This window comes from Rhinopithecus bieti, unplaced genomic scaffold, assembly GCF_001698545.2.
Source record: "Rhinopithecus bieti isolate Rb0 unplaced genomic scaffold, ASM169854v2 scaffold_9981, whole genome shotgun sequence".
NCBI lineage: Eukaryota > Metazoa > Chordata > Mammalia > Primates > Cercopithecidae > Rhinopithecus > Rhinopithecus bieti.
This window is the reverse complement of record NW_016806838.1, coordinates 1,169,207-1,177,885: the sequence shown is the minus strand read 5'-3', so window position 1 is coordinate 1,177,885 and position 8,679 is coordinate 1,169,207. Positions and strand designations below refer to the sequence as shown.

The following is an 8,679-nucleotide window of genomic DNA, read 5'->3' as shown; positions in this document are numbered from 1 at the left end:
TCAAATTTTGGAGGGGCTCAATGTACTCTGCTGTGTGGTGAAGGTGTACATAGGGCTATTGAATCCTTGTTGTCTTTACTTAAGAATGGAGTAGGTTTCTGGCTTAAAAATTGTTTCTTTGTTTTTGAGACCGGGTCTCACCATGTGGCCCAGGCTGGAGAGCAGTGGTGCAATCACGGCTCACTGCAGCCTCGACCTCCTGGGCTCAAGAGATTCTTCCCACCTCAATTTCCTGAGTAGCTGGGACTACAGGCACAGGCCACTGTACCCAGCTCATTCTTGTAGAGACGGGGTTTCATTATGTTGCCCAGGCTGGCCTCTAACCCCTGAGCTCAAGTGATCCACCTGCCTGGGCCTCCCAAAGTGCTGAGATTACACGCGTGAGGCAGCCTACCCAGCCAAAAATAACTTTGTTGGGTGCCTGTCTCTGTCCTGCTGATCACCAGACAGGATAAGTGTTTGTTACTTCACCTTGGCAGATGTGTGCCTGGGTCCAAGGTGGCCAAGGCCCACAAGGCTATGTCACAATCAGGCCACAGTGGATCTGGAAATGCTAAGTCCAGAGAGGGGACGTCAGCCAGCTCATTTCTACCCATCTCCATCTAAACCCCTGGTTCCTGTGACTTGTTTCAGCGTGGAATGCAATAAGCCTCTTTAATAGGTGGCAAGTATTATTTCTTCTAAGAAAACTCATTTGTTTGCAAATTAAGGTATGTGTTTCAAATTGAAAAAAAATCTTAACAGATGTTAAGAAATAAGGGACAGTCAATGCTTGTCAGACTTGAAGGGGGCAGAGAACACACTAGAATCATTTGATCCATGAGTAACCTCAGGGCTAGGACAAGGAGCTGCCTACTGGTTCTTTTCAGCCTCTTGTGTGTTCCTCAAATGCAACCTTGGAAGCTTGTTGTCCCTTAACAGACTAAAACAAAATCCTTGCCACTCCCCGCCCTGCCATTTCTAAAAGTTGAATGCAGAGAGTCAGTTCTGGCTCATGTGACTCTCCTCTTGAGTTTAGACAGAAGGAACTCTTGGTTTGTGCATTCAGGTTTCAAATGAAAACCTCATCAATAAAGAGTAATGGAAAAAAATAGACCTTTGGCAGGAATCTCAGAATCTCACAAGTCCCAGAGAAGATTGTGCAGCCTGAGGGTACCTTCAAAGTCCAGTGCAGGCCCTTCTCCAAGACTCTTCTCAATGGATCTTCTCATTACCTCAAACTCAAGAGCTTGTCTCTTTCCCTGAACAACTGACTGTGCCCATATTATTTAAGTACCTTAAAAGGAAATGGAGAGTAGGAACTGGTCCCATGGATCCATTTACCTGATCCTTGTGTAATGCTGAAAAATGCAACATCTGGCCCATTTTAAATCTATGTGGGTTTAAGAAAAATGGCACCTGTCAGAAAAGAAAGCTTTTCTCGAAGCATTTGTTCTGACTTCATATTTTGTTTAACAAGAACTATTTTTTTTCCATCCATTCTTCAGACCAATCCCACACAGTAAGCTCCTGGGATATTAACAGGAAAATTAAGGCATGAGGTATGAAGGAACTGGTCCAGGCAGATTCATGATCCTGGACACTCAAACATCAAGCCCTGGCCTGAGAGTGGCGTAGGAAGATGAGTAAGGAGATGACTTCTAGGCTGTGCAGCTCAACTCCAAGTCCTGTATGAAATGTAAGGCAGTGCTGTGTGGTAGAAAGACAGGCACACAAGCCAGCCAGCCAGCATGGTTCTAGCTGTGTGAATGTAACCCAGTAATTTAATTTCTCTAGAGCTCAGTTCCTTCATCTTTAAAATGGGAAAAATAGTGGTAATGTGACAATTTGACTTGGCATTTTGGTAGAGATTTTTGGTATTCACAGTAAATTTTATGATACTCAAAGAAAACCATTAAAATGTCAGCTTTAATATCTAGATTTATATCTGTGATGCTTGTATATATTTGAAAGAGCAAGAAGGGATAACTGGGTTATTAGCATTAATTATCACGTGAAGCAGAATTTGTGAGAGGAATTATTAACTTACTCTTCGTTTATCGTTTTATTATTTAATTTGTTACAAGATTCATTGATTAATTTTGTTTTTAAGGAGATCTAATAGATAAATACAATTTATTAAATAAATAAAATAATACATAAAATTAAAATTAAAATCAATTTTAAAAATATCAGCTCTAAAATATTCCCCAATAACTTCTGAGGAAGACACCTTAACACATTCCTGACTCCTACCCCATCCCTGAGCCTCATATTAGGGATGGAGAGGGTTTGAGATGGAATAAAGCTCCAGATGGGGTGGGGATGTCAGAGGTAAGGTGAAGTTCAGGGATGGGCTGAGGGCTACAGATCAAATGGAACATTTAATTATATGACTTCTGAGCTTTATTTAATCAAGAGGACATATTTTAAAATGCCATGTTTTGAATGATAAATCTCATAGGTTTGTAGGAGGTTTAAATGAGATACTGTCTGTGAAGAGCACAGCACATGGTGATGATGGGATTACTATTAGCACTCCTTGCCTGATTCCTTCCTCCTTCTTTCCCGTATCCTCCCTCCTTCCTCTGGGTAGTGAAAGAGCGAGTGAAAGACGATCTTACTCTTAACCCCATGCTATGCTACCTCGTAAACTTGCCATCTCAAACACAGAGCCCTGTCATGATACAGAGGGGCTGGCACTAATTTTTCTGGTGGCTTCAGGGCACATGGCCATGGTCCTCAGTCAATTAAAAGATGATTCTTCTTGAGCCTCCCCCCATCACCTCAAGGACACTCTTCTCAAGGATCTTTTGGATCTCTGGATTCCGCCCCATGCTAGGTCATTAACAAATCATTCACTTCCCCAGCTAGATCAAAGGAGACTGCAAGACATAGGCCAGGATTCCAGAAGCCCTGCATGGAACTGAGCTGGGCTCACAGACAAGTGAGCAAACCGTAGGGGCTTAAGGGCTGCACCATACAGGAGGGGCCAGGAAAACCCTGAGGAAGCCAAATTGGCTGAGAACACCACGTTGGCCTTGCTTGTCCGCACTGCCCCTTGGGCTCTGAATAATGCTGCTCTAGGTCTGACTGGGAAGCTTGGAATAGGGTTTTGGGAGAAGTTCACATGCTGTGATTGTTTTAATAATTTAATTTTTTGGTTACCCAGAACGGCAGGGATTTTCTTTCTCCCCACAGCCTACTTTCTTTTGAGCCTGCATCCCTTTTGAGAAAGAGATTTCTGAGAAATACATACAAGGCAGACGTGTGTGTGTGTGTGTGTGTGTGTGTGTGTGTGTGTGTGTGTGTGAAAAAACTTATCAAAATTACCCTGCATGAGGCAGTCAACATGACAGGGAGGGAACTTTGCTGTGTTTGGAGATGCACCTTTCTGAGATATCCCAGGAACCTAGAGCCTCAGTAATGAAGGATCTCACATTACCCCCTGCAGGATGGAGCTGGGGCAGGCTGGCCCCAGAGGTTGGATCCTGGGTTGCAGAAGAGGGAGATGCGTACTTTCCACTCTCCACGCTGACATAAACCATTATATATATATATTTTCATGTCACGTAATTTCAATCACTTTCCTACACTAAAAAACGTAGACTTCTCCAACATCATTCTTAAGGTCTGCAGTGGATTCTATGAGATGAAGGTACCTTTTCATACATGTTCAAACTTCATAGCCTGTCTTTCCCAGTGGCTTGTGATGGAGTCCTCATCAGTGTAGCGAGTTGGGGAAACATCTCCGAGGAGGAAGTAATGACTGGCCTGATGTGAGGTGCTGCCCCAGAGGTCCATCTTGATCCGAACCCCCTGCGATGAGCTGGGTCGCAGGCCCCCGATGTTTGCAGCCACGGTACGTATGTGACATTTCTGCCAACACACACAATTATACTATCCCTTAATTAGAAACCCTGTCTTTATACCAGGGAAAGCTTCAGCTGCTTGTCAACAAAAACATATTTGTCCCACGGCCTTAAGAACACATACACATAAATTGCCAATTATTCCCCATTCATAGACTTTGGCAAGACACGGGAGAGCTGTTTGCTTTCCCTTAGGCCAAATTAAGACTTACCTTTCATGGCAACTTATTTACCGGAGTAATTTTCCACCTCATTTAATTAGGCTAATTGATTCAGCAGCCCTGTCAAGGGACAACGTAGTGCTGGGTGCTTGGGGCAAATTATTCTGACCTGCTTTGAGCAAAGGCCTGATTAGCCTTCCTGCTTTCAAACCCAGATCAGCCTTTTTTTTAACCTTGTGTGTCTGACTTCGCAGTGCATGGATAAGTACAGGTGGACAGCCACTAATTTATTAAGCACTTTGAAAAGGGCGGGATGCTGAGCCCAAGCTGGTGATTCATTGATCCAAGGAACAATGAGCCCACTGAAGCCTGAGAGTGAATTGAAATAACTGGATCTGGGGGAATCGTGAATTCAACAGATTCCAGTGCAACTAAGAATTGTCATTCTCTCCAGCTGTTAGTTCAGATGTTCCAGGAGGCATTCTGCAGGCCATGTTCTAATGCATCCAGTTCAGAAATTTTATGGTTTTAGGAAAATAAATAAAATCAGTGTAGCAAGCTGGGAAACAGCTCCGAGAAGGAAGCAAAGGCTGACTGGGCTGGGTAGATCTTAGATCTTGCTAAATTGCAAAATGGATTTCTATTCTCTTTTTCTGTGTTCTCCTTCTTGCCCCTTTTCTGATACATGTGTGTTTCACTGAACGTCAAGTGTAGAGGAATGGCTACTCCACACAAAGCAAACAATTAGAAGCCAGTGCTCATTGAGGCCACACTGTGGGAACGGACTGTTCTCGACTCTCTGTGTGTATCGATTCATTTAATCTTCATTACAACCTGGTGAACTAGGTATGATCACAATCCCCGTATACAGACGAGAAAAACTGAGGCACGAGAGATTGAAGGACTGGCCCAAAGTCACACAGCTGGAGAGCATGGAGTCAGGACTCAAACTCTCTGTTTTTCACCACTACTCTAAAAAATGCTTCTTGTGTAGAAAAGCAGTGACATGTTTTATAAGATGTGAGAGAGGGTACATTTTGAGGAAGGGCCATGTGTTCTATTTTTGCATTAATATATAAACTTCCTCCTGTTAAATTAATGAGGAAAATGAGATTGTGCCAATGTTGGTCTAAAACGGGAGTTGGCAAATTTTTCTGTAAAAGGCTGGATGGCAGATATTTTAGGCTTTGTGGACCACATATGGTTTCTGTTGCAACTACTCAACTCTGCCTTGTGGCACAAAAGCAGCTATAGATAGTATGTACACAAGCGAGTGTGGCTGTGTTCCAATAAATCTTTATTTACAAAAAGAGGCGCTGGCCAGATGTGGTCCACAGGTCATACTTTGCCAACCTGTGGTCTAAAAAATGGTATTTGTATGGGCTTAAACCATCACGAAAACATTCTGAAATCTTAAAAACAAAACAAAACCTATAATCCATTTATGTTCCTTGTAATCTAAATGCATTCATCTTTCCATGCCCAGATGAACTGATTTCTTGAGGCTTTCTCTCTCTCTCTCTCTCTCTCTCTCTGTTTTTTTTACAGGTGACAGCTTAGTGCATCGCATAAACCTGAATTTGCCATTTTCCCAACCTGAAAGCAAGGGTGGCCAGGCCACCCAGGGCAATGGTGAATGGTGGGTGAGAGGCAGAGCCCCTCTCCAATAAACAACCTGGACTGTTTATTGGGTTTTTGACCAACAAGACCTCAGGGAAATTCCGGGAGCCTGAGGTTGGCAGAGACACATAGAGGGGTGTGCCCTGTTGTCACTGACCAATGGCAGATGTGCCCTTACTCTCAACGCCATCAAGAACACCTCTGTAATAATTTTCCTGTCCTCATTAAGTTTGAATTTGCAAGGAGACTCTTGTAAGCCAAGTTAAATACTCTGAGGCTTTATGTCTGAGATTCAGGTAGCTGCCACCCTGAGAGGGGAAATGCCTGGCATTAGAGCTTCTCCCACAGAACAAGGTGGGGGTGTGGATTTCCTTCCAGAGAAATCACCATAACTCAGCCAATATTGTAATTAAAATAATATAGTCTATAAAGAAAAAGGATAAAGCAACTTGAACATGCATAAGTACAAGGCTCAACAATAAGATGCAATATGTATTTACATATTGTACTACAGTATGACAATTTAAAGAAATAAAAGTAGTTTTAAAATAGGAAGAGAGATGGGGGAGGCAATGATACTTTTAATCTTTGTATATCTTTTCTATTTCTCTAGCTATATGAATCATATTTTTATAGAAAATCGTCATATTTAAACCCGTTTACAAATAGTAATGATAACAAAACAATGGTCTCACCCTCTGCTGCTGGTTAAATGTGTTTTACTGTGGCACCAATGTACCTGGTGTGCTTGTCTGGCTACGCTTCCTTATTTGGAAGTTCCTGTGTATAGGGCATACATCCATCCTGGTTTATTCAAGAAAGTCCCAGCTTATGCCTGTTGGCCTTGGGGAAGAGTGTCCCTTCCACTCTCTAAAATGCCTAAGTTTCATTGATATTATGATACAGTCACCCTAGCCATAAGCTTTGATGAATAAATAGACTTAGGAAGACATGTTCTTCCCTGGTGATCTGCTTTTGTGTCCACATCGGGTTGAATCTCTCATGAACCTCTGTCCAAAGCAGAGCCAATAGGAGTCCCTCTCTTGAAAATTTGGACTGAGTCACTAAGGTCAAGCCAAATGGATTTGAACAATGGAGTTGAGGTCAGGTGGAGCAGTGGCCAGATCTGTTATGACAACAACCTAAAGGCATATTTGCAAGTCATCATTATGGGGGTAAAGGAGTCAAAGGCTTTGGAAAGGAGACAACAAGGAGAAGGAGGTCCTGTTTTCTTGTCATTAATGGGTCAGACATCACCACTGTCTGCTGAGAAGCATGGCTTCTATTATTCCCCATCCCTTCTTCCCATAGCTCTCAAAGGGCAACTAGGAGTAGAATAAAACTGCCTATATAAGGGAGTGTTATAAGACCCCTACACCATTCTCCCTTCCCCTTCCCAGGGGGCTTCTGCTCTCTTTGAAGTCAAAGGATGGAACACCACTCATGCATTTTTATGCAGACTCTTGAAAGTAAATCCAACTGCAGAAGGAGTTGTGCTTTTTATTTCCTGATGGTGGCATCCAGTCACCAGGCTTGAGAACCCATACCTGGGCTACTAGAGCAGCAGAAAGAGATGGCATGGTATGCTACCAGGCAGCAACAAAGACTGTCCCTCTAGGGTTCCTGGTTCCTGAGAGAATGGAAAACAGATCCTGTACACGTCATGGGCCCCAGATTTGGGGTTAGGAAGGGTAATTAGGACTTGGTTCAATAGTCTTGCCAGAGACCAAAGGAGTTCGGGGCATCAGAGCAAGTGGATGAACCCATTGGCTGGAGGACAAGTGAAAGATGTGGCCTAGTCTCCAGGAGACCACCTATGCTTAGAAGAGTTTTGTCAGCATGGCTGTTGGAGCTACCACTTGACCAGGTTGAGTTCATAGATAATGAACCAAGTCAGCAGTTACTACCAACCAAGGTGATGTCTGAAAACTCACTGTGACATTCACATACTAGATACACATCTTGTCTTTCTCTGATCTCCATTCCAGCACAAGAAGAGAGAACAGGAGGAAGGAAGCATATGAGAGAGATTGTGTCTCACTGTCTACCCCTGGCCAATCCAGTAAAGCTCCATGCATAGTCTTCCCTGAGGCTGAGAAGGTGGAAGGAGAAGCACTACCCATTGAATATGGAATTGGAGATTTAATATTGACAGCACTGACTCTTAGAGAACTGAAATGAGATAGGAAAGGCATGCTGTCCTCTTGGGTGTTGCTAAGAGTGCCCCCACCAGGGGAAAAGGGTAGTTCGACAGAGCCCCAGTTGGTAACACTCGATAAAAGAGCCTGTTTTATGTTTATTATCTAATGAATCAAGATTCCTCATTAAATCAGTTTGTGGAGAGAATGTTAGCAGCTTCCTCAAACTCAGCAGTTGTCTTTCCTGAAAATCCTAGTTCCCAGCACACCGAGCTGCCACCACGAAGCTTCAGTTTCTCTGCCACCTGACACCATGGTGACTGCTCCCCACTTCCAGTGGAAATGTGTCAAGGAAGCTGCTAATGTGAGTCACATCAGATGCACAACTTTAATATACAACAGTTGCCACCCCTGATACCTATGTCATGGCTCAGGTATCATAAGTCTGTTAGACTTGGAGCCCAAAACATAATTCCAAGATTTTTACAATGTCTTAAATTAAGCTGGTCCACTTAACTATGGCATCGGAGTCCAGCCATCAAATATTGCAACAAATGGCTCCATATAACTCTTGTCTAACAGCAAAAGAACATTGGAAGATTGTGTGATCGAGATACTTAGGCATTTGTACCTGTGCAGGAGGTGCACAGCCCTGGGCAGGAACAGGTGAGAGCCTTCACCTGGAGCATACTTAGAAGGGAACTCATCTTCCCAGAAGAGACTGAAGATGGGAAGATAGCTGCCTGATGATGACTTGCCAGGCCTTTTAAGGCTTCCTGACACCAGCTTTCCTGACATTTCTTTAATATAAATAAATCCCTTTTTACTTGAGTCTGGACTAATGCACACTAATAGCTGCACTCAGATAAAGGAGAATTATTGTCATTGTAATTCTGAGGACAGGATATG

At 43.2% G+C, this 8,679-nt stretch overlaps 1 long non-coding RNA gene across 1 annotated transcript; it reads left to right on the top strand.

Annotated features, from left to right (window-relative positions):
- The first annotated feature begins 634 nt into the window (after positions 1-634).
- LOC108533530 (uncharacterized) lies at positions 635-8,401 on the top strand. Its single transcript, XR_001886751.1, has 3 exons — positions 635-710; positions 3,683-3,841; positions 7,621-8,401. It is a non-coding gene; the product is annotated as an uncharacterized LOC108533530 (long non-coding RNA).
- The last annotated feature ends 278 nt before the right edge of the window (positions 8,402-8,679 follow it).